The 27,067-nt window shown below is 37.8% G+C and overlaps 1 long non-coding RNA gene across 3 annotated transcripts in view; it reads right to left on the reverse strand.

Moving 5' to 3' along the window:
- The window catches only part of LOC105877236 (uncharacterized), a 56,257-nt gene that overhangs the window by 21,053 nt on the left and 8,137 nt on the right, over positions 1-27,067 (reverse strand). Inside the window, exons 2-4 of one of the 3 annotated variants that reach the window (XR_012920936.1) lie at positions 4,060-4,152; positions 3,583-3,696; positions 2,086-2,690 (exon numbers count right to left, since the gene is read on the reverse strand). This is a non-coding gene — a long non-coding RNA (uncharacterized LOC105877236). Of the gene's footprint in view, positions 1-2,085; positions 2,691-3,582; positions 3,697-4,059; positions 4,153-27,067 lie in introns of those variants that run through there. The other 2 variants (XR_001156840.3, XR_012920937.1) reach the window with 2 other exon arrangements.

Below are 27,067 nucleotides of genomic sequence, written 5' to 3' on the forward strand. Positions count from 1 at the left end.
GCCACCATGCCCGGCTAATTTTTTATATATATATCAATTGGCCAATTAATTTCTTTCTATTTATAGTAGAGACGGGGTCTCGCTCTTGCTCAGGCTGGTTTTGAACTCCTGACCTTGAGCAATCCGCCCGCCTCGGCCTCCCAAGAGCTAGGATTACAGGCGTGAGCCACAGCGCCCGGCCGTTCTTTTTACTTTTAATCCATTCTGCCAATCTCTGCTTTTTTTTTCTTAGAGAGTTTAATCCATTTATATTTGAAATAATTAAAAGAGATTATTACCACCATTTTGACAAGTGTTTTCTGTATACCTTTTAGCCGATTTGTCCCTTGTTGTTTTCACCATTCTTTCCTTCTTTTGTGTTTAGTTTTTTGTAGTTACACATTTTCATTCCCCTCTCAGTTCCTTCTGTCTATATGTTATAACTATTTTCAATGTGGTTGCCAAAAAGATACATATAATATCCTAGCTATTATGATCTAATTTGAATTGATACCAACTTAACTTCAATTATATACAAAAACTTTTCTCCTATTCAGCTATTTCTCTCTTATGTTATTGATGTCACAAATAATAATTTTATACTTTGTGTGTTCAATAACATAGGATGTTTATAGTTATCTATTTATAGTTTATAGTTTATCTACTTATCATTTGTCTTTGGAATCCTGTAGAAGAAAAATTACAAACCAAAATTACAATAACACTGGCTTTTATGTTTACCCATGTATTTACCTTTACTGGCGATCTTTATACCTTCATATAACTTTGAGTTACTGTCTAGTGATCTTTCATTTCAACATTTCAAATTCTCTCTTTAGCATTTCTGAAGGGCAACTATAATGATAATCTCTTCCTCAGCCTTGTTTATCAGGGAATGTATTAATTTGTCTTTCATTTTTGAAGATTAGATTTACTGGATATAGAATTCTCAGTTGATTGTTTTTTAAGCACTTTAAATATATGATTCCATTGTTTTCTAGTCTCCAAGGTTTCTGCTGAGAAATCCACTGATAATCTTATTGACGATCCCTTGTGCATGATGAGTCACCTTGCTCTTCTTGCTTTCAATGTTTTCTCTTTGTCTTTGACTTTTAATGGTTTAATTACAATGTGTTTTGATGTGAATCTTTTTGGAGGTTTCCTACTTGGAGTTTGTTGAGCTTCTTGATTTATATTATCCATGTTATTCCTCAAATTTGGGACAATTTTAGCTATTTTTCCTTCAAGTAATTTTTCTGCCCCCTTTTCTGTCTTGCTTCTCATTTGGGACTCCACTTATAGGTCTGTTCATCCACTTGGTGTCTCACAAGTCTATTAGGTTCTGTTTATTTTTCATAATTCTTTTTTCTTTCTGTTTCTCAGACTTGATAATCTGAATTGTCCTATCTTCAAATTTGCTAATTCTTACTTCAGCCTACTCAAATCCACTGTTGAACTCCTCTAGTACATTCTTTAATTTATTGTAATTTTAAGCTCCAGAATTTCAGTTTTGTTACTTTTTATAATTTCTATTTGTTGCTATTCTCATTTTATTTGTATATTGTTTTCCTGATTTTTATTTTTTAGTTCTGCATTCATGTCTTTCCTTAGTTCTTTGAACATACTTAAGACAGTTGTTTTAAAATCTTTGTCTGGTAAGTTTTTTGTCCAGTCTTTCTTTGGAATGGTTTTTATTAACTTATTTTGATCCTCTAGATGAGCTATGTTTTCCTGCTTCTATGTATACCTTCTAATTTTTATTGTTGTTGTTTACAATTGTGCACTTGGCTATATAATGTGGTGACTCTGAAAATCAAGTTCTTCCTCTTCCCAGTTTTATTATTATTATTATTTAATGCTGTAGTAGTCTGTTTAACATTTTTCCAAAGCATTTTTTTTCTTGTCATGTGTGAAAACTGAAGTCTCTCTTTCTCTTCTTTTCTTTTCTTTTTTTCTTCCTTTTATTTCATCATATTATGAGGTACAAATATTGTTAGGGTTACAAATATTGCTCCTGCCCCTTCCTTCCCCCCCATGTGTTAGAGATTCAAGTGTGTCCAATCCCCGGGTGGTGAGCACCACACACTGAAGTCTCTCGTTCTTTAGCTCATGTTTATTTAATGTTTTGAAAGGTATTTCCTTGAATAACAAAAGCTGGAACAAACAGAAAATGAAAGAGAGAGAGAGAAAGAGAAAACAACTACCTCTACCAGTCTTTGCTATATGCTAGAGAATTTTCCAGTACTTATCTTGGCCTGCTCTGAGCCTAGGAATCAGCCCAGTTTGAAGGCTAAAGGTCTTCTTAGGACTTTTCATCTTCAAATACAGGACTTGCTTGGGATATGGGCAGCTTTCTAAATTTCCCCATATGCATGGCTGCTTTTGAATGGCCAAATTTCTCAAAGATTCCCAGCTCAAGTTCTTTCCCAAACCTTAGAGGATGCATTGTACATCTCCACTCATAATGTCTTCCCTTGGGTGTTGGTAGATTTGTCTTCTCTATTGTACCGTTTATGAGCGGTTCCTGCTCCTTTTCTCCCACCTGCATTCTGAGTGAAGCAAAGTGAGTACGTGTATCAATCCTTCAGGTATCCTCCAAACAGGTTAGAGCAGATATGCATAACACTTTGCAATTACTGTCTACTTTGCTCCCCTTCATTCCACTAGGGATTGAGATGTCGCCTGCTGAGGACTAAGACCTCCATTGTGCCCTGGAGGGAGAAAGAAAAGAATGAGTAAAAAAGCTACAGAACATTCATGCCATTTTTAAGATGGCTTTTTCTTGATTGAACATTTGCTTAGTTGTTGCAACCCTTTGGCTGTTTCCACAGATATACAAAGCTGGCTGAGAAAACTGCTGCTTGTTTTGTTTTTGTTTCATTTATTTTGTTTTTTATTTCTGTGGGAAAACAAGAGCTTGGAGATGCCTACTCTGCCATTTTGCTTATTTCACTCAAGTAAAATAATACTTTTAGAAGGTCCTATGCCCACAAGAATGGGTAGAACCTTAGATAAAATAATCGTAATAGATTTATGAAAATTGGAAATCAGATGAATAAGCAATAACTGATTTAGTAGGACCAGCAAAGCAGAATTCCCAAACAGAGAATAATAAAATTTGAGAACACATTCTCATATAGAAATTCATTTTGCTTTACTCAGAATGCAGGCAGGGAAACAGTGGCAGGCACTACTTGTAAAAGCCATAATGGCAAACTATTTGCACTGTAGAACCTCAAGAATTGGCAATACCATAAAGGGTTACAGAAATCAGAACTCCATTTTGATTTTGTTAACATTTTCTGCCTGCTATTATCTGCATGTCAGAGGAAGGCTGCTGGAAGGGAAATGATGGCTTACTCATTTGGGAAATTGATGAGCATTTAAATCAGTGGTTTACAAATACATGGGTAAGCAGCCAGGCATAACAAAATCAGTACGACTTTAACATTTCTAAATATGAAAGGCCAGGCATAGAGTGGTTATCAGAAGCACCAGCAGATGTGTAAGGAGTCCACCAGACTAGCATGATGGTCTTTAGTAGAACAACACAGCTACCGCCAGGCTGTGATTCAGCAGCAAGGAAACCAGAGAAATACATACTCACTCAGACCTCTTTCTCCAGCTGACCTTTCATCTATGGCTAGTTCCATTGGCTGACCTACACCAGGAGCCGGGCAAGGCATCCCGTTGGCACAGTCCACAAAGAGCAGCTGCCTGGGTCAGAGGTGAGAGAGAGGAAAAGGAAAATAGACATGCAGTAGCAAGCACATAATAGATCTCAAAATTGTATGAAAAACAATTAGTACCTAAAATAACAGTTACTGTGCTTTATAAAATCTAGGCTCTAAAGCTTTAATTTGGCTCTCAGCTTATCTATTTTATTGTCAAAATAAAACTCTCAATAACTTACTCCAGGAAGAATAACAGAGAAAATTAGTAGCTGTATATGTTAATCTAGGGTGTAATGTTCTGTGGGACTTTCTGTGCATCAAGAATACAAATGGTCATTTATTTTAATGTTCTCACAGTGCGTATTTGCTGTCAACATTTAATAAGCTATGCCTCAGCTGTCTTTACCTTCTAAGGGCATGTTTCTTCCATCACTCATCATCTCTTCTTTGCCATATCAAAAGTTTTGCATTTGGACAAATAGCAGAAATCACTATCATTCTGTAGTAAATAGAAAGTAATGTGATAAAAATAGGTATTTTAACTTACACACTGTTATAGTTTCTTTCTTTCATAGGACTACATTTTTTATGCTAAAAGCAAAAGCAAATTATCTCAACAAAACAGAAAGAAGAAAACAGTTGCTCACTGTTGGGACATAAATCAGAGCCCCGACTGCCTTTTGTTCCACCCTGTGTTTTCAGGAATGATCGCGTTGCCAGGAGCCTTGCAAGACAGAGACGTCATCTCCCCAGAGCATGCTCACTGTCAGATATAATGAAGTCGACATCTTCCTCCGAAGTGAAGAGGAGGCGCTTGCTTTCTTCCTATTATAAAAGATTGGAGCTGTTTTCTTGTGATACCATCCACTGTGGGCGAAGGTGTCACCCGGTGCTCTTTGCGTTACTTGGTGGGACAGAGACAGGGAGGACTACAGCAAAAGCAGTGCTGATGTTCTGGCCGTCACTACGGCCATGAGAAAGTTTGTTTCCTCTGACACAGAAGTCTGTGTCTTCTAGCAGCACAGATGCAACCATGGCAAGTTAATTTTGTTAACTCGAAAGTAGGGTAAAGTTTCAGACACTTCCCAGTTCCTGACACTTTTGATGACGAAGCTGGGGCAGTGACAGAGGTCATGCCTTTCTAGGAAAAAGAGGACGAGCACCCAGTGGACTTACTATTCATCGGATTTGAAGGAAGTCCATGGGAATCAGTAGCAAACATATTAACCACATTGTGTGCTTAAACTGAGATATAAATGATCTTCCACATTATTGCCCCTTGAGACGGAAGAATTGGGAAGTGGCAGCAGCTACACACAGGGAAAGAGGCTCAAATCAGCTGTCTTCACTTTGTCCTGCTCATTCTTCTCCCAATGGGAGGACTTTATTGCCAGTCTGGCAGACAGACTCAGATTTGTCTCACTGTAACAATTAGCGCTAAGAATTGCCCTGGATGGACAGAAAGTTCAGACTTCTTTCAGGCAACAGTATCAGAGAAGCGGATCACATTGAATGTGAAAGAAAAAAAACCAAGGATATTATTGGCCAATACCATGGGCAGAAATCAGGCAAACTGTTAGAACCTTTGTTCTCAGCCGGTTCACTTGGGAGATGAAGGGCGTAAGGCTTGCTGCGGATCCATGGTAGCCAGGGAGCGTCCTTAGCACCGCCACCAGAGGAGACAGCAGGAAGTCTGCGCCCCTGTTGTCTTTGCAGCGGGCCCTGGCTGCTGCAAGAGAAACTTGGGTCTCTCGGTAAGACTTCCCCGACACAGACACACGGCTCCTGTCAGCCACACGCGAAGCACCCACTCGTCACTGGTGTTCAGGCTCCTGTTCTGGGCGAGCCCTAGGCGGGGCATTACCTTAGGAAGAACCCCAAGCTGAGGAGTAGGTGTGGCTGTTGGAAAGAGGGTAGGATTCCTTCTAGGCAGAACGTAAATTCAGAAGGAGTAAAGGAGTGGAGTGAATGAAGAAACCCGTGAATAGGTCTTTACCATTTGGGTTTCAGTTTCCAAGAGAGCAGAGGATAGCGTTTGCACTCCCTTTTCTGAGAGGGTTGCAGAGCTGCTTCCGCCACTTGGTGACTCCCTTTAAAATTGCTTAGTTTCTGGATTTTAGGTGTTTTTGTTTTATCCTTAAATGGGAGTACTTGTCTAATTCAAAATGCCATGTGAGACCTAAAAGATATAATGTGATTTAAAGTGTAAACTTGTGTCTTTGGTTACAAAATGTTTTTTCAAAAATATCAGCTTATTAAATGCTGCTGAGGCACTAAACCACATGAGCTTTTTTCTAAATGTTAAACTATTCATATCATCTATATTATTTTTATTGTATGCTAACATTATTAAAATAAAAGACGGCTTTTTTCAAGGACACATCTAATAGAAGCATGTAGACAATAAGGACATGGTGTCAATGTCATTGTGAGATTTTACTTCACATTTAGCTCTGAGCTCCTGCAGTTGAAGATGGAAAACGAAGTAGAAAAACAGTTTGAAATTGCGCACTCTATCTGTACTCCAACTTAAAGTCCATTTTAGCGTTTACAGATTTCAGACTTCTGCCCTTCGAAGGCATTTTGATCTAGTTAGAGGTAGAGACACAGAAATGGCATGGAATCTGAGTTTGTCCTGACAGGTTCGGGTCCTGGTTCTGACCTCACAGACTATCTAAATGTCACCGTGGCTCAGCTCCATTCCTAGAAAGGAGCCATACAGCAAGTCTAAATAACCGTTTAAGCATTACCCCAAATAGCATGCGAATAATAGCTAATAATGGAAGGCTTATGAATATTTATTGATTATGACATCAGGGACTATGCTAGGCATTGATCACATCTTATGAGATCAGACAGCATTTCCCCAGTTATACAGTTTAATAGTTTCGATGACTCTCCTGCAATTGGAAACCCTTTCATGGGGACATTTTGGATTTGAGTTCCAGATCTCTCAGTGCTCCAAGCGCTTCCTCACACTGCCTCTCACATAGTATTTGACACAGGTGTTTGAGAAGTGATGTCTTCATCTCCTTCCTATTGTATAAGATGCTCTAAGATTTAACTCTGAAACACATCAGATCAGAAGAAAGTTATGTTATGCTGCTTTGTCAAAGAACTATTTGAACAGAAAAATAAGATATTGTACCCAAGTCTGTAAAGGTGTCTGATTTTTTAAAAAATTACTCTTAACAAAAGTATCATTTTTGCTGTATAATGGCCATATACATGGGACAATCACCACTGTTCATTCAGAAGATATTCATATCTCCTGAGAAACTAATAATCTTCCATACAATGAAGAACACTGAATAATACTGATGCTTTCCTCTATAATTACCTATTAATCCTAAGTAAAATTAACTTATAAATTGAGAAAAGCCATGGACTTCATGTGAAACATGCCATGAATTAAGAAATATCTCTTTGAATTCAAAACAGTTCTCTCTTTAAGGCTGTGTGTGTGTGTGTGTGTGTGTGTGTGTGTGTGTGTGTGTGTGACTGTGTCAATTTAATAAATGGAAAAAATGTACATTCCCCAGACATGTTTCCCTGATAGTATTAAAGGTCCTCTGTTGGTGTATTTTTTATTAATTGGCATATAGGTTATCTTCTGGTAAGCAAAGGTTTTAAAGCACGGCCACTAACACTTGACATGTTGACATGAGCACATGACATGCATTGAAATGTCCAATATCAGGGGAATGTGCACAAAAGTCTTAAAGAGATCACATATAAGAAGACTAAATGATTTTTATTTTGCAAGTTTGAGAAGAGAAGAACATTATGGACAAAGACATTTCAAAGACTAATGAGTCAGGAGTCTCTAAGACAAGGTGACAGAGAAGCTGAGCAATGGTGCTGCAGCCTGTACTTCAAAACATAAAGCCTACTGTCCAGTGAGGTGAGTGGGGTGACTTTGGTGGGTCCCAGCAGGTAATGTGGAGGCTGCACTCTCCATCCCCTACTCTCGCACATGGGCACACACACACACACACACACACACACGCGCGCGCCCACGTGCACGCAACCAAACCGACTTTGTTGATGTTTGTGGAGACTAGCCATGGGTTCCTGGCACAGCTTTGCTTTTTCATAAGTCATCTTCTATTCTGTCAACATCAGTGGTACCTCAATCCTGTGAAATTCTAATGCCAATTTCTCTCCCAATTCTGAAAGTGTCCAGAATTATTAATTTCTTCCAAAAAAGGAAGTTATTGAAAAGTTATTGAGTAATATGAGATATTATCCACTTCTTTTTAATTCCATATATAATATACTTTATTTTATATTTTATATATATATATATATATCTCCTCATCCTTTGGTAAATACACTTAAAGAGTTAGTAATAAAGGGAATACACAAATAAGATTAATAAGATGAAATTTTTAAGGTGTGGTGTTTTGTAAAGGGGGAATGCATTCAAGAAAAGAATAATTATTTTACACATCCCCTCTTTTTTTGAAGACAGAGTCTCACTTTGTTGCCAGGGCTAGAATGCGGTGGTGCCACCATAGCTCACTGTAACCTCAAACTCCTGGGCTCAATTGATCCTCCTGCCTCAGCCTCCTGAGTAGCTGGGACTGCAGGCATGTGCCACAACATCTGGCTAATTTTTAAAATATTTTGTATAGAGGCAAGGTCTTATTGGGTTGCTCAGGTTGGTCTCAAACTCCTTGCCTCAAGTGATCCTCCTGCCTTGGCCTCCCAAATTCTAGGATTATAGGTGTGATCCATCACACCTGGATAGTTACCCCACTTTTTGATCCATGATGCTCCTATCACTTAGCATCTTTCCTGTATCCTCTGATACCAGACTAAAACCAATGAAGGCACTCCTTCACCTGCCACTGAGAAGTCACACCTATTAACAGTGCATGTTTGGGTACGGAAAAATTCCCCATCACCTATCCTGAATAATGTCAATTTCGAAAATTGTGTGAGAACTTTACTGGGAAAACAAGGAAAGACTTTGACCTTTAACATTGTTGGTTTCAAAGTATAATCTAAGTAAATAATCAGATAAGCACACAAATATGTGTTTGAAATTTCTAAATGAAAAATGATAATTAGATAAAGTGAAATACAAAACAAGCACAAGATATGATTATATGTCGCTATACTTATCGCAGGAAATATGTCAACAATATATTGAAAAGTAACAAAGGTAAAATTATTATGTTTGAGGTCTTTATAATTATTAAAATTACATATGTATATATATTTTATATAAATATATACCTAATGCTATAGACTGAAAAGATAGTCATCAAAATGCTAACTCTTGGTAATGAAATTATGGGTGCTTTAAAGAAGTTTCTTCTCTATATATTCATGTACTATAGAATTATAACTAAAATTATTAATTTCATATAAAAGCATGAGAACTATTTTATATATCAAAGACAAAAATGAAATTAAGAAAAAATTAAAGATTAAGTAAAGAAAATAGATATAAAGGATACTGTTGAACATAGAAAGTATGATCTTTATAGTCTAAGACATCAAAATCTTTTATCAGGTTGAATTAATTTCCACAGATATTTATGGCATTTCTATGGTGTTCTAGTAATATCTGAAGCACTAGTAGGGAGGATGAACTGAAATTGTGTAACTGGCTTTCTGATACCTAAACTGGGAGAAATGCAGGCCATTGTTCTCTTCTCTACCCCCGGCAGGAATCCCGAAAGTCTCAGTGAGTATGACCAGCCTCCCAGCCCGCCCCGAAGGAGCACCAACTCAGGCTGCCCCATCCTGTTATCTTTAGGGAGAAACTCTTCCCTAACCGCCCCTAAGAATCTTTGCATGAACATGACTTCACATTTGCCCACACCTTCAGATATATCTAAGAACTCAGAGGGTCATAAGCACAAAAACATGGAACAGGAACTCAGAGGAAGGTTACTAAAGGACAAGAGGCCTTTTGGAGTAGCAGGAGCATGCTTCAGATGCAAGCTGCAAAAGAAAGATTGTATAAGTTATGCAAGTTTTAATCATCATCATGGGCCATTCTCCACAGGATAGAGAGCATCAGTCTCTGTGGGTGAAATGTGAGAGGGGAAAAATACTACCAATATTTAAATCAAATGGATAATTATTAAATAAACATTTTAAGGATTATCACTTTCTAATTATACTCAGGCCCCTACCTGCATCTTCCAGGTAGAGTCAGCTAGTCCTAATCAAAGAATAAGTAAAAGACTAAGGGAATATATAACAAGTATAAGAGAAGAGTAGAGTCATGATCATAATCATCTGGCCTGACTAGGAGGCAGCTCACAGATCAGCCCCGGGGCCTGTGGGGATGTTGGGAAGGGCTGCCGGGCAGGGTGGCGCCGTCAGCCACAGCCCCTCCCCACATATGCACACGCTGCAGTCACACCTGCTCCACCAGGGAGAACCTGGTCCCCTTGACAGTACATTTGGGGCTAAAATTTGCCTCCATTTACCATATTTTGGCTAAAATGGAGGATTGGAAAATGTGGGAAACCCTCCCAACATTAGAAATTTAGAGGAAATTTCAATGTTGTGGAGAAATGTCAAATTCATTCCATGGTATTAAATGATCAGAATGATGAAAAACTAGAATTTTGACAATTCATTCTAGATAAGTTAAATATATATATAATATATATCTAAATACTTTATGGTGTATATGCATATATAATATATACCATATCTAAATTACAGAAGGAAGTCTTGTTTTTAAATACTCAATGCTTAATATAATGATATTTTGGATTTCTCTAGTATTTTTTTTTTTTTTTTTTGAGACAGAGTCTCGCTTTGTTGTCCAGGCTAGAGTGAGTGCTGTGGCGTCAGCCTAGCTCACAGCAACCTCAAACTCCTGGGCTCGAGTGATCCTTCTGCCTCAGCCTCCTGAGTAGCTGGGACTACAGGCATGCGCCACCATGCCCGGCTAATTTTTTATATATATATATCAGTTGGCCAATTGATTTCTTTCTATTTATAGTAGAGACGGGGTCTTGCTCTTGCTCAGGCTGGTTTTGAACTCCTGACCTTGAGCAATCCGCCCGCCTCGGCCTCCCAAGAGCTAGGATTACAGGCGTGAGCCACAGCACCCGGCCGATTTCTCTAGTATTTTAATATGCTTATTTCAGTAGCCTAATGAAACATCTTTAGAAAACTCTTACCTGTGGTGCATATTTATACTTCAATATTATCTTCACATTTCACATGTACAAATTAGAGCAGGAGCACGAATCATAGATTAGAATGTCAAAGATGTTAGTGATTACATCCTATATAATACATTGTCTCTGCTAATATTTTAATTAGTTATGTAAAATAAATCTCTGAAATATGCTTAGTAGCATGGGTGATCCTGCAGCGTTAGTGTATATAAGAATCAACAAGTTAGCATGTTCAAATACTGTTTTATGGGCTCCACTATCTGAGGTTTTGAATTAGTAAATCTAGAAAAAGACACAGAAATCTGCAGATGCAGCAATACCCCAATGTAATTCTAAAGCAGGAATTCAGAAACAAAGTTTGAAAAGTGTTACTCTATATATTGGTATGTGGATCTTTTCTTGCATGTATGCACAAAGAAACTTTTGTTAAAATGGCATACAAAGTAGCATTTTCTTTCTTCATCAATTGTTACTTTTCTTCTCTTTCTTTTTTCTTTTGTGTCTTTTTTATTTTAGCACATATTATCAACAAAACATTGTGTGCAACACTGTAAGGGATACAAGGAAAGGAGGCTGATATTTAGTCACTCAGATAAATACTGTGTAATTTTTGGATTACTGCATACTCTAAAGTTTTATAGGTAAAATGTATTATGAAATTAATGTCATGAAAGCTTAGAGATTGGTTAATTCCATTTGATTGGGAAATAATGTCACCATGGAAGAAAGAACACCTAAGGAAGACATTCAGGGAGGTTAGACCAAGTTTTGTTGACAAGGAAAGAAAATGAAGAAGAATCAGACATTGGAATTTTAGAATGGGTGTGGAAATATAAGATAGTCCATTATTTCTAATGCTATTCTGGATAGCAGGCATAGATGTGATTTGTGACAAGAATTGAAGAACTTAACTTCCTATACAATATTCAAGAATGTAGATTTAATAGTTTAAAAATGTGGAAATATTAGATATTTCATAGGACAGTAACAGATTTGATGTATTTTAGAAGGAGATTTATCTCATGCATGGTGGGACAGATGAGAAAATGGAAAGGCTGGTGGTCACAGACAGAAAAGGGTTCATGGTGGCAGTAAGTAGAGGGCATACAAGGACAATGAACATTGGGATTCAATTCTGAAGTAGAGTGAGAGGCACCTTGAAACTGGTCAAGTGTGGAAAACATGAAAATTTGAGAGTTCCCATATTTTCTGGAGTTTGTATGATGAGGTTTAGAAAAGACATGCATGCCATTAATGGAGAGTGTTAAAGGCAAGTTTGAGGCATAACGACAGAAGCCACGGGGCATGATGCATTTTGGCCACACACATCTCATCATGCTCTTGTGTCTCCATCATGTGCAAGTAATCCCCTCACTATCCCAGACCCAAGCCAAGGATCTTCCCCTTTCTGGAGCCTCTTTTTATTGTTGCACTCCTTGATCACAAGGCTGGGGATCAGTGTAATCAACAGGGCTAAAATGAACTTCGTGACAAACTTCATTGAAGAGGATACCTATGTATCTTGAGGATTCATATATCCTTACAATCACCATATGTAATATTTGCTTTTTATCTTTTCAAAATTTGACAAGAGAGAAGAAAGAGAGAGAACTATTTTGCATCTTTTACAAGTAGTTTCTCTATCTTAATTAGAGAAACACAAATTATATATGTACACAGTCACAGGAAAAGAATGCTGCTAAATTTCCTTTTTCTGAAACGTAGAAAGATGACTACAAAGATTTTTTTCATTTTTGATTTTTTATATTGCTGTGAATTTGATGCCAATATTCAATAAAGCACCCTCTGGTGCTTGTGATATGAAAATGTGATTGCCATTGAACATTAAACAAGGGATGCTGGTAATTTTATGACAATTATGTTTTAGCTTTCCATACCAAAACAATTGTTATCAAATCTCACGCTTGAAAACTTCAGCTGATTGTCATAGGGAGAAGCATCTTGCCACCAATTGCATAATTATAGAAGGACACTAATGGGATATTTCACCTTCTTTTGAAGGGTAGGGCTAAGCCATCGTAGCCAATGAAATGTAGCAATGGGCTGATGAGCTGATGTAGCTCATCAAATCTTGTGCTCAGATATTTGCCATTATATTCCATTTAAATACCATGTATTATAATTCAGTTATATTCCATATTTCAGGAAATGAGCTTGATACTCCCATCTGCCACAGAGAATATAGGTCTTGTGGGAATAGAAAAGACAGCTACTCTGTGTGCCATTTCCTATCTCCTTGGAGCGAGACTTGCTCTCATTCATAAAGGACTCTACAAAATTTCTGCTCTCATTATTTTTGCTCACTCTCATATCTCCTGACGCCCTCTCACTGGAGAAGAGGGGCATCTAGTCTACAAAAGGCAGACCAAGGACTGCATAGACAATTAATAGATGTGTGAAAATTGTGTAGGAATTAATACCATGCCATCTGGAGGTTACCACAGAACTTATTTTCATAATATACCTAAAAATCAATCATGCAAGAAAACACTTCCCACGTTTAGTACTGCAGTTTACATCCCCGTAAGCTTTTTGTACATACTGTGATAATGGAGTGTGAACATTGACACTATACCTAAACAGGAATCTTCGTGTTAATTTTTTTTCCTTTGAGATAGAGTCTCTCTCTGAGGTGTTTGCCTCCATGCCCAGATAATTTTTTCTACTTTTGATGGAGACTGTGTCTTGCTCTTGCTCAGGCTGGTCTCGAATTCCTGGTCTCAAGTGATCCTCCTGCCTCCGCCTTGCAGAGTGGTAGGATTACAGGTGTGATCCACCATGCCCAGCCTTGTGTTAAACTTTAAAGATGTTTTTGCCATATAAGATTTTAATTTGTGGCTAAAAAGATTGATTGCATAATGCATGTTAAGTCTCAGGCTTTAACCACTGCAGTACTGTGCTCACTGGCCCCGAAACCTCGCCCGCAGCCGCACTCGCAGTCCGCACGGGAGTCTGCGCTGCGCATGGACGATGGGCACGTTTGCTCTCGTGTGATGAGGAAAGCTTGAAAGCACTGACAGCTTGTTTTGCTTTACAGGCAGCTTTACTTGTAACGTCAATCAGACATTACATGTCATCAGGTAACATACATATATGTTTTCATTATGTTATTTTTAAATGTTCACAATTTTATTTTGATAACTGAAAAAGTAGAAAAGTCTTATCGCAGCTGTCAGCTAAAGTCAAGGCTCAGCAGTGCGCTTTCATGTCACGGCTGTCGGCTAAAGTCGCTGTGCGCGTTCATCTGTGCTGTCGACTATAGTTGACACTGAGCTGTGTGAGTTTATCTGTGGCTATCGACTATAGTTGACACTGGTACTGAAGTGGTTAAAAAAAACCCAAAGGCATAGCTATGAAAAAACACATCTAATCATCTACTAGTGTTTGAAATGTACAATGGAACACAGACACATAACGAAAACCTTTGTAACTCATTAGTATATAAACTAAAATGCCGAGACTCCTCTACGGTTCTTTGCTTTTCTTCCGTAAGTTAATTATTTATGGCTAGACTATCTCAAGTTAAAGCAGATCAGAAGGGATCAGTAAATTGGTATTAACAGTCATTAGAAATAGCAGCTTTTACCCCATGTCCCTTAGAATGAAATGACCATATCTAGCCAACAATCATTATTTTCTTTGTCTAAGCAGTAGGGGATAATTATTAGGCAGCATAAAGAAATTGGACACACCTGAGTTCTAACTGTAGCTAAAGAATTAAGAGATCTAATATGAATAAAGATTATTATAGCTACCATTTAAGGATTTGGAATATAACATTCACTTTACACATGTTAACTCATTTGATGAAATAATCCTATGGGTACCTATTATTTTCCCCCATTCTATAATGTGGAAGCTGAGGCTCAGTGAGAGTTAGGAATTTGCTGAAGTTCACTCCATATGTGCCTGCAAGAGGATTTAAAATATCTGTCTAAATCACTGTCATGATGGCAAATTACTAACAAACAACTCTCAAAAAAAAAAAAAAATGTTGACCTTACTTGTAGGTTTTGACAATTTCCAAGGGTAAATACTCCTGTTGTGGTCAATTTCAAGCTTTCAAAGTGACATCATTGAGTTCAGAATAAGGTAGAATTGCAAAAAAAAAAATCAGCTCTTACAAGCTAGTTTGAGCCAGTCCCAGCTCACTATTGAACTCTGACTTCAAAATTTATAATTTCTACCATAGATGATACTACAAATCACAAATGAAACAACAATAAGAAAGAAAGAAACTAGCAAAGAAAAAAGTAATCTTAGGCAGGGTTCTGTTGTTTCTCCTGTCGTCAATCACGTAGAATATTTCCTGCTCAGACTTTACTCAACCTGAAGGTCTTGTTGTATGAGACGAAGGGAATTTACAATAGAACTGATTATGTGTGATAAAGCTATGGGCGACAATCCTTAAAAATTAATGTATAGGAAAAACATGTCTGTTTATTCGAGATCAACATATATGGAGGATAGGAAAGTTGGTGAGAAAAAAAATAAAGGTTTGAAAAACTCTAAAGGAGTTATCAATGATTAAGATATAAATGTATATCAGAACATCACACTGTACACCTTGAATATATAGAATTTTTACTTGTCAGTGATATCTAAACAAAGCTGGAAAAAGTGTTTAAGAGTCGGAAGAAAAAGGTGATTGTAATTGACTGCCTACTATTTATTGCTGATCCTTTTTATTGGGTACATTATTAAATTATCACAATAATATTCAAGGTACATAGTATCATGATGATGATTTTATAGATAAGCAAAATGAGACTTAAGGCTAGAGATCCAGGGAGGTAGCAGAGACCCTTTTCATCCTCTGCACTTTCAACTGTATCCTCTAAAAAGAAAAAAAATCTTGTGAGTTGGTGTCCACACTGCACGTATTCCCATCTATGTACTTTCTATGTGTATTTTCTGTCTTTTACATCATGTTGTAACTTGTCTCAAGGTTTATATAACATAATCTCTGTTCTTTCCTGTGTCATAGGATTCTTCTATTTCCAATTAACTTAGATGAATGAAAAGTATGTGGAGAATGTTCAGTTATACTTAGTAAATGATTGTCATCCTTCACTCTGATCTTTATTCTCTCACAGTCTTAAAAGAAATCCTTTTTAATTTGTCCAATTACAAATTTCTATTTTCATAAATGCACACCGCACTGTAGCATCTGCACAGCACGCCTCATCTGTCCAACGAAACATTGCTCTCCCTGTTGAATGTGAGCACGTAAACGCAGCTTCACTCCAACGCTTTTTCCTTTTTTCCTTCTCTCCATCTTTCCCTCCCCCCACACATCTTGGAGCCTGCAAATATGTATAGAATATGCACTAAATAAATGGTTGTCACCTGGTTGATATGTTAGCGATTACATATTGAAAAGATAGACAGAAAAGTGTTAAAATGCAGCATAATTTAATGGAATCACAGAATATGCTTTGGCAAGAAAAATGGAGAATGTCTATTTTAAACTTTTTGTTGAATATTGAAGAAATTGAGAACGGAGAAGGCCTTATTCTTCTTGTCACAAATTATAGGAATATGTATCAGAGAATCAAAAATTTGAAGCACAGGGTTTTTTAAAGGAATTAAGCAAATACCTACAATTGTGAAAGATACATTTTTCTGAGGTCACATATCTGGGGATAAAATGAGGTCACAATCTAATGTCCTTAACATATTGAGGCTTTATTATATGCCAGACACAGGGTGAGCAGCGCCCCTGAGCTGCTATTTTAGAGTAGGTCTGCAGGTAACACATTCTCTTAGTTTTCTTTGATATGAGACTATCTTGATTTCCTTTTCACTCCTTATGCACATGAAGGCTCTTTAAATCCCTGCAACAGCCCTAACTAGTGGACGGCCATCATCCTTGCTTTTAGATGCAGAAACCGAAGCTTAGAGAGGTGCCCAAGTCCCAGTGGTTACCCGCACCACACCTGGCAGAGCAGGCATATAAATTAGCATCCGACCCCCAACCTCGTTATCTTGGGCACTATGTCAAATATTTATTTGCTTCAACCATCTTTGTATGACTTCCAGCCTCAAGAAAATCCATGCTAGATATTTCCAAGGGGCACAGGGAGGCCTCCCGTGCCTCTGCGCGGCGCGGGTGTCCGCCTGGCCTCGCCGCCGCGCTTGCTCCGAGCGAGGGTCCCCTCTCAGCGCCGCGCCGCGCCGGCCTGCCCTTCCTGGGCGCCGCCGGCCTCCTCGCCTGAGGCCACGGGAAGTTCGCCTCTGGGCCAAACGTAGAGCGCGCTCTCAGGCCGGCCACAGCCCGCAGGCCTTCCGCGCCCGCTCCTCCGCGCCCTGGCGGGCGATTTCTCCGCTCCGACTCGGTCCTGTGCCACCTCGGCGCCCCCTCTCCTTCCTCCTGGGCCCTTCGGTCAGGGCTTCCCTGGGGAAGGAGGAGATCTCCCGCTGTGCCACCTGTCACCTGCCCCCAGCCAGGTGCTCTTCCTTGGAGAACCGCCCGGACCCTAGGGCGCCCGCGCTTCTCTCCCGCCCGGCTGCCCAGTGAGGCTGCCCTGCGGCTTCCCGCTTGGCTTATGCCAACTGGCCGCCCGGACACCTGCTTGCCGGACAGGGGACACCACTGACGCCACCTACCTGGGCTGAGGCTGTCAGCTGGTGTCTAGGCCCAGGGCGTTGCCCTCTATCGTCCTCAAAGTGTTCGATGCGAATGCTTTCGGAAGCTTAGCTCAGGGTCCCATCATGGTCCGGGAGGTCCTTCTGCTCTGACCAGCTCCGCGGCAGCTCTCTCGCCCTGGACTCCGGCCCGCCGCGGTGCGCAGGCCCAGCTATTGCGCACACCACAGTTGTGCGCTCTGAACCACCCCTTTGCACCTGGCTCTTTCTTTCTTTCCCCTTGGATTTACGTATGTCTTTAACATTTTCTTCCCTTTGGAAAAGTTTTGGCCAGAGTTGAAAGGATATGCCCAATAATCCTCTGGTTTATTTGGGTTCACCATCTCTCTGGTTAGGTTCAGCCGTGCCTAAATCCAGGGGAAACATCCCTGGTGAAAACTTGGGTCCCCACTACATTACTTAATCAAAAAATATGTTCTTATATAGTATTACCACTTTTAAAGCTCTTTCATATTATTTTCTAATTTAAACCTGACAGCAATGCTACAAAGGAGATAGGAAAATATTGTTTCTTATACAGCAGATTATGGAAACCAAGCTCAATGCTATTTAGCCCCTTGCTTATGGCCTTATATTTTCTGAATGATGGAACATGGGTTTGAATTCAGTTCTTCCATTTTTAGTCAACTAAGTTATGCCATGGTGTCTTCAAAATGCATAATTCCCCAAACTGAAATGAGCAGCAGAGTTGATTTTTTTAATTGTCAGGTTTGAAAAGGATGAGTTAGCAGGAAGGACTGTGTAAAGTAGTGCATCTGGTTTCCCCATTGAGACCCTGTGCAGAGCCCCAGGGAGAGCGTCGCAGAAAGTAGAAGATATGATTTCATTTTCTAATCAAAAAAAGAAATTCTGAAAATAAAAATTAAGTGAAAGCAAACTTTAGAAACCTACCAGTTGAACCTGTGTTAATGATCTTTGAAAGATGATTTCAGAAAATAGATGGTAAGTAACCAGGCAGCTAAGCATTCACATTTAGATAATAGAAATAATTTTTTTTTTTTTTTTTTTTTGAGACAGAGTCTCACTTTGTTGCCCAGGCTAGAGTGAGTGCCGTGGCGTCAGCCTAGCTCACAGCAACCTCAAACTCCTGGGCTCGAGTGATCCTTCTGCCTCAGCCTCCCGGGTAGCTGGGACTACAGGCATGCGCCACCATGCCAGGCTAATTTTTTTTATATATATATCAGTTGGCCAATTAATTTCTTTCTATTTATAGTAGAGACGGGGTCTCGCTCTTGCTCAGGCTGGTTTTGAACTCCTGACCTTGAGCAATCCGCCCGCCTCGGCCTCCCAAGAGCTAGGATTACAGGCGTGAGCCACAGCGCCCGGCCGAGAAATAATTTTTATTTTTGCAATTTTTTCTTGTTTCCACAACTTGTGTACCATGAAGTATAAGTAATAGATGTTATGAACACACTAGCATGTCTTTCCTGAGATAAGTCTTAGCAACTTCCTCTGATATTTTTGGTTTATCTAAAATTTCAATGGATCATTCTCAGTAATTGACATTAAATCGAATCACTGTTTCATTACTTCTGAATTTAATGAAAACACAAAGAGGACATCAGAAAATGGAATCACACATAATCAGCTTTAGTTTTAAAATGTCTACAATTTTCCTTGCAAGTATGTTTTAAAAGTATGTTCAATAAAACACATTATCAAGAATGGAGGGCCACGTGGGGGTCTTTATATTTTGTATATTTAAGGATAAATATTTTGTAAGTCTCCTTAATAAAGCACTCATTTTTAAACATTAATTGTCCTTCCTCCTGGTATGTTAAATTATGTTTTAGACTACTAATCATTAAAAAAATTGTTAGCAATAACAACTCACAAAATGAATTAGAATAAATGTTTCTAGCATCTGCTCTTTTTTCTCATTTCTCTTATACAAAGTTATGCATATTATCCATTTAAACTATTGCATAAGAAAAACACAAGTCTTGAAGAAGACAAAGCATCTGGTGCTATGTTATCCTGGCGACTGTTGAATAGATTTAACCAAATAGACTATCTCTAGTCTTTAGGGAGTCAACTTATTAACTGGTTCTAAGTAACTAAAGGTCAATTATTTAAACATTATTTCACTGCCCATATTATGGCATAGTTCAAATTTTTTTCACTTTTTAGTTTGGTATATTACAGACCTGAAAAACAAGATTTTAGTCATTAGCTTTTATGTTCAACTTAATAGAGAATATTATTAGGGTCATTCATTTATTATTTTAATCATTAGTTCAGATATTAATACCTCCTATAGTTCAAATTGAGTTCTAGGTACTAAAAACAGAGTGGTAAATAAGTCAGTTTTGTCCTCACAAAGCTCAAAACCAAAAGAGGAAATCTTCTGAGGAAATCTGAAATTTTGTGTTACGTTATAGCAGTTCAGATAAATGCATTCAAAGTGTGCTCTGGCATCTAACTTAGTCTACGTAACAGGTCAGAAAAAGATCACAAAGGAAGCAGCACTTAGGGTATATCTTGAAACTGCACTCGTGGGCTGGCTGCCTGTCTTTGTACATAGAGGTTTGTGGACATGCAGCCACACCCATTTGTTGGTGTTTGGAGCATGGCTACTTTCTCCCTACCACGGCAGATCTGAGTGGTTGTAAGAGTGACCATATGGCCCACCATGTGGAAAATATTTACTAGACATCCCTTTACAGATAAAGTATAGTAAATATTTTAGGCTTTGTGGGCCATCGTAGCAAGAAACAAATTACGGATCATACCTAAGAATGCAGCTATGAATGAAGCTATGTTCTAATAAAACTTTATTTACCCAAACTGATCTACAGATTCAATGCAATACCTATTAAAATCCCATCAGCATTCTTCACAGATATAGAAAAAATAATTTTACACTTTGTATGGAACCAAAGAAGACCCCGAATATCAAGAGCAATTCTAGGCAACAAAAACAAATTGGGAGGCATTAATATGCCAGATATCAAACTATACTACAAAGCTGTAGTAATTAAAACAATCTGGTATTGGCACAAAAATAGGATTATTGACCAGTGGAACAGATGTGAGAATCCTGATATAAAACCATCCTCATATAGCCATCTAATCTTTGACAAAGTAGACAAAAACATACGCTGGGGAAAAGAATCCCTTTTCAATAAATGGTGCTGGGAAAACTGGATAGCCACTTGTAGAAGGTTAAAATAGGACCCACACCTTTCACCTCTCACAAAAATCAACTCACGCTGGATAACAGACTTAAATCTCAGGTGTGAAACCATTAGAATTCTAGAGGAAAATATTGGAAACACTCTCCTAGACATCGGCCTAGGCAAAGAGTTTATGAAGAAATCCCCAAAGGCAATCAAAGCAGCAACAAAAATAAATAAATGGGACATGATGAAACTACAAAGCTTCTGCACAGCCAAAGAAACAGTCATGAAAGTAAACAGACAACCTACAGAATGGGAGAAAATTTTTGCATCCTACGTATCCGATAAAGGGCTGATAACTAGAATATACTTAGAACTCACGAAAATCAGCAAGAAAAAATCAAATAACCCTATTAAAATGTGGGCAAAGGACATGAACAGAAACTTTTCTAAAGAAGACAGAAGAATGGCCAACAAACATATGAAAAAATGCTCAACATCCCTAATCATCAGGGAAATGCAAATCAAAACTACAATGAGATATCACTTAACTCCAGTGAGAATGGCCTTTATCAAAAAGTCTCCAAATAACAAATGCTGGCGTGGATGTGGAGAGAGAGGAACACTCCTACACTGCTGGTGGGACTGCAAACTAGTTCAACCTCTGTGGAAAGCAATATGGAGATACCTTAAAGCGATACAAGTGAATCTACCATTTGATCCAGCAATCCCATTGCTGGGCATCTACCCAAATGATCCAATGACATTCTACAAAAAAGACACCTGCACTCGAATGTTTATAGCAGCACAATTCATAATTGCAAGGCTGTGGAAACAGCCCAAGTGCCCATCAATTCAAGAATGGATTAATAAAATGTGGTATATGTATACCATGGAGTACTATTCAGCTCTAAGAAACAATGGTGATATAGCACATCTTATATTTTCCTGGTTAGAGCTGGAACCCATATTACTAAGTGAAGTATCCCAAGAATGGAAAAACAAGCACCAGATATATTCTCCAGCAAACTGGTATTAACTGAGTAGCACCTAAGTGGACACATAGGTACTACAGTAATAGGGTATTGGGGAGGGGGGGAGGGGGGCAGGTATATACATACATAACGAGTGATAGGCGCACCATCTGAGGGATGGTCATGCTGGAGACTCAGACTTGTGGGGGGAGGGGGGGAAGGGCATTTATTGAAACTTTAAAATCTGTACCCCCATAATATGCCGAAAAAAAAAAAAAACTTTATTTACAAAATCAGGCAGGAGGGTCTGATTCAGTGCATGGAACAGTAGTTTGTTGAATTTTGTTCTAGAGAAAGTGGCCTGTATATTTATAGAAAGGCCTTTTACATAAGATTTTTTTAAAGATGAAATACCAAATGATAGAATTTGAAGAGGGAAACAATATGATGAATATATACTTTTAAAATTATATCTCAATTTATGCATTGATTGTCATTTTTGTCCCAAATATTTACTTCCTAAGAATTTTAGTTTCATTTCTGTAAGTTTAGATACTCAAGAGTCACCAAAATTAGTATAATGAGTATATATTTACCCATTAACTATATTCACTCATAACAATTTTCTTTTATTTCCTCTCTCTCAGATATCATAACACTTTATTTCTACATACTTCAGGATATGTATTCTATGAATAAAGATGTTCTCCTGTGTAATGTAGAATCACAGGAGGTTGTAAAATATACAGTCCTGTGAAACCTTCACCCAACTTCTCCAAAATTGCAACATATTACATAACAGTAGTAAATTATTAAAACCATGAAATTGATATTGGTACAATAGTGTTAATAAAATTACAGTCTTTATCCACCTTGTATAAGATTTTACATGTAATTATTTCTAAATGTGTGGTTCTACATGAGAGTGCATGTACATTTTTGTTAATAAGACAAAAATCAAGTCACAGAACTGTCCCATCACCACTCTGTCCTTCACTCCCGTTACTTCTTTACAATCGCTTCCACTACTGTCTCTGTGCCCTCGCGGGCAAGCATATGTTTTCCATCTCTACAGTTTTGTCATTTTAAACATATTATATGAATCAAATCATAGTGTATGTAATTTTTTGAGATTGGCCTTTTTTCCATTAAGCCCAATGCCCATCCAAGTTGTTTCATGAATAGTTTGTTTCATTTCATTTCTGAGTAGTATCTCACTGTACAAATTCACCATAATTTATAATCCTTTTGCTTGTTGATGAACATTGGATTATGTCGAATTTGAGACTATGATGAAATAAGCTGCTATGAACAGTGTATAGGTTTTAGTGTGAACATGTTTTATTTTTTAAATAGATATGTTAGGATCTTCTACATATGCAAAAATGTCATCTGTTAATTCATTAACAATGACATAGAGGACTTTGTTGATTGATTAAAAATATTAGCCCTGGCTTGCAAATATGAGAAACAATCCAACTGATGATGGTGTATGATTATTTGATGAATTGGTGAATTCTAGTTATTGATAATTTGTGTCTAAGTTTTTTACAGATGCCAGTTGGTAATTTGATTTTGTGCATGTGTGCAGGTTTTTCTGGTGATGGGTAGCAGGGTACTATTGGCTCCATAAAATGAGTTTGAAATTATTTTTTCCTCTTATATATTCTGGAAGAGACTGTAGAATTGGTACTGATGCTTCTTTAACTGTTAGGTACAGTTAAGTTTCCTTAATAGTTACAGAATTATCTACTTCATATTGAGTGAAACTTATATTCTTTTTTCATTTTGGGGGATTGGTTCATTTCCTCTAAGTTCTCAAATATGTGTTGTAGAGCTGTTTATAGTGTTCACAGTATTTCATTATTACCTTTCTGATGAATAGAGAATCTGAAATAATATTCCCTCTTTCATTCCTAATATTGATAAATTGTGTCTTTTCTCCTTGAAACTTTGTCAATCTTGGTAGACATTTATCAATTATATTGACCATTTCAAAGAATCACATCTTTGTTTTGATCTTATCTGTTGTTTATCTGTTTTCAATTTCAAAGATTTCTACTTATTTTATTATTTCATCCCTTCTGGTTGCTTTGGATTTATTTTTTTTTTCAAGTTTCTTGGGGAAAAATGCACCAATTATTGAAAAAACAATACTTTAGGCATTGATTTTACTTGGCACATTTGCTAAAAATCAGTTGACTTCAAGTGTAATCCCAAATCCATTCCTTTGTTCTATAGGTCTGTATTATAGATATTATAATGCTATAGTATCTGTAGTACTGTACTTTTATAAATTTTGGCCTCAGACATGCATGTTTTCCAACTTTGTTTTTCCTTTTCAAATTATTTTGGTTATTCTGCATCCTTTGCTATTTTCATATAAAATTTGGGGTTAGCTTGTCAATTTCTGGGGAAAAAAACATACATACACACTGCCTGTTAAGATTCAAGGGGGTGGGGGGTTGCATTGAGACCATATATCACTAAGGAAAGACTTCCATTTAAGAAATAGAATCATCCAACATATCATACATTAAATATTTCTCCTATTATTTAGATCTTTACTCTTTGCTATATTTTATAAATTTTTGTATATGTGTTCTAAACATCTTTTATTACATTTATTTTTTTATTCTTGTTGATATTAATATAAATTGAATTGTGTTCTTACCTTCATTTTGACCATACATTGCTAGTGTATAGAAATACAATTGACTTTTATATTAAATTCTGCAAATATACTTAGCTTACTTGTAAATTCTAATAAATTTTATTTTATGATCCCTAGTTTATTGTCATTGTTGTAGTTCGTTTGTTTGCTTTTGTTCTTTGCTTTATCCACTGGCTAGAAACTCCAGTACAATGTTGGATACAAGTTACCAGAGAGGATGTTCTTTACTTATTCTTGATTGTAGGGGGAAAGCATTCAGTCTTTTACCATTAAGGGTGAAGATAGTTGTAGATTTTTATAGTTACTCTTAATCAGTTTGTTAAAGTTTCCCTTTACTCCTAGTTGTTTGTAGTTTTCATCTTGAACAGTTAGGATTTGTCATTTTCTTTCTATCCATCTGTTGAAATGATCATGCATGCTTTGCATTTTAGTCTACCAATCTGTTCTATGCATTCACTGATTTCCTGATGTTAAAGCAACCTTACACTCTTGGGGTAAAACCCACCTAATCATGCTGTAAAACTATTTTTTTAATATTGCTTAATTTGGTTTTCTAATTTTTTGAGGGTGTATGTGTCTATATACATGTGGGGTAAAGGTTGGTAGTTTTCATTTTTGCTACTGTTTTTACTCTGCATTAGATAGAGGGTAATACAGTTTTATGGACTGAATTGGAAAGTATTTCCTTCTCCTCTATTTTTTAGAAGAGTTTGTGAAAGATAGATAGATGTTATTTCTTCTTTAAATTTTTGATAGAATCCTCCACTCCTGTGAAGGCCATCTGGAATAAGGATTTTTGTAGGAAGATACTTAATAATTATTATTTTAGTTGATATAAGTCTATGTAGATTTTTTATTTCTTCTTGAGGCAGTTTTTATAATTTATGCTTCCAAGGAATTTCTCAAATTTATATAATTGGTTAGCACAAAATTGTTCATGCTATTACCTTATGATTCTTTTAATTTCTGAAATTTCAGTCATAATTACCCTTCTTTGGATCTTAATTTTTTAATGTTTCAGTTTATATCTGGTATTATGCTGTTTCTTATATATCTCAAGTCTTCCTTATTTCTCTGTTCCACTTGTAGTCAAATTTTTGTTTTAAATAGGTATATTCCAATGTTCCATTTTAATTCCTTTCCATGAAGCTTTATTACATTTCTTTATATTCTTAGAGTTTGATATATGAATTACAGTATCTGTTTTAACATATCGAAATTTGCTTCAGATTAAAAAATTATTTGCTATGGTGCATATTCTTGGCTTGATTGGAGCCCATTTTCTCTCCTTTGTGCTTTGTGTATAAAATTACTCATTAATGTGTTTTTTCTTTTGTCATTTCAAGTCAGCTGCAAAGCCCCTTGAGTGAAGTTTTCCTTGTGGTAATTATACTTTTCAGCTTCATAATTTCTATGTGGTTTCTTTTTAATAATTTTTATCTCTTAATTAGCATTCTCAATTTGATGAGTAATTGTCATCATGCATTCCTTTAATTCTTTAAATATGAAATTCGTTAGTACTTTGAAACTATTTATAATTGCTGCTTGAAGGTTTTGCTAAGTCCAATGCCAGGGCCCCTCAGGGATAAACAAGAGCTTATACTGACTTTTTGATGGTTTGGTTTTGTTTTCCTGAGTATTTTATACTTTCATTTTTCCTTACATTTCTCCTATTTCTTATAGACACCTGGATAGTTGGAATCATAGGAAATCCAAATTGAGATTCTCCTTCCCCACCCAGTGGTTGGTACAAGTGATCTTCCTCTGCCACTTCCTGTCAAGGGATCTGTGCCTCCTGTGGGGGGAGGGTCCTGTGGGGGGGGTCCTGTGTGTGTGTGTGGGTCCTGTTGGGGGGTCCTGTGGGGGGTCCTGTGAGGGAAGTCCTGTGAGGGAGGTCCTGTGGGGGGATCCTGGGGGTGTCCAGTGGGGGGAGGTCCTGTGGGGAGGTTTTGTGGGAGGGTCCTATTGGGGGTCTTGTGGGGGATCTTGTGTGGGGGGACCTGTTGAGGGGGTCTTGTGGGCGGGGTCCTGTGTATGGGGGTCCTGTGGGGGGGGGTCCTGTGAGAGGGTCTTGTGGGGGGGGTCCTGTGTGGTGGGGGTCCTGTGGAGGGTCTTGTGTGTGGGGGTCCTTTGGGAGGGGTTCTGTGGGGGGGTCCTGTGGGTGGGGTCTTGTGTGTGGGGTCCTGTGTGGGAGGGTCCTGTGTGGGGTTCTGTGTGGGGGGTCCTGTGTGAGGGGTTCTGTGGGGGGGGTCCTATGAGAGGGAGTCCCATGTGGGGAGTCCTGTAGAGGGGTCCTGTAGGGGGTCCTATGTAAGGGGTTCTGGGGGGGTTCCTGTGGGGGGGTCAGTCCTGTCAGGGGGGGTCCTGTGTTCAGCAAGAGCTGCAGAAATAGCCTGAGACCTCTCCACTCTCTTGCAATGTTTCATTCGACATTTTTTTCCAGTTTTATCATTGGTTTTTAGGGAGAATACTTATCATTGTCCTCATTCCAGAAGTCATTTTTAGATTATCATTTTTAAAAAATAACTTAAAAATTTGAAAATATAGTAAAAATAACATAATTTTCATGAATCATTTGGAGAATAAGTTGTCAACATGATGCATCATTAGCTCTGAAGTATTTAGTGTGCATTTCCTATATAAGAGCACATTCTTCTACCTAATTGCAACAATTCCCTAGATCAGGATGTTAACTTTCCTACCTTTTTGGTGTCTATAGTGACTCTGTGCTGAGATTGTAGTTTTCCCAATTTTTCCTACTTATATGGTTCCAAATTAGAATGGCCCCCAAATACATTTACATAAAATTTTGAAGTTGGAA

The sequence above is a fragment of the Microcebus murinus genome, chromosome 9 (assembly GCF_040939455.1).
Source record: "Microcebus murinus isolate Inina chromosome 9, M.murinus_Inina_mat1.0, whole genome shotgun sequence".
In the NCBI taxonomy this organism is placed as follows: Eukaryota; Metazoa; Chordata; class Mammalia; order Primates; family Cheirogaleidae; genus Microcebus; species Microcebus murinus.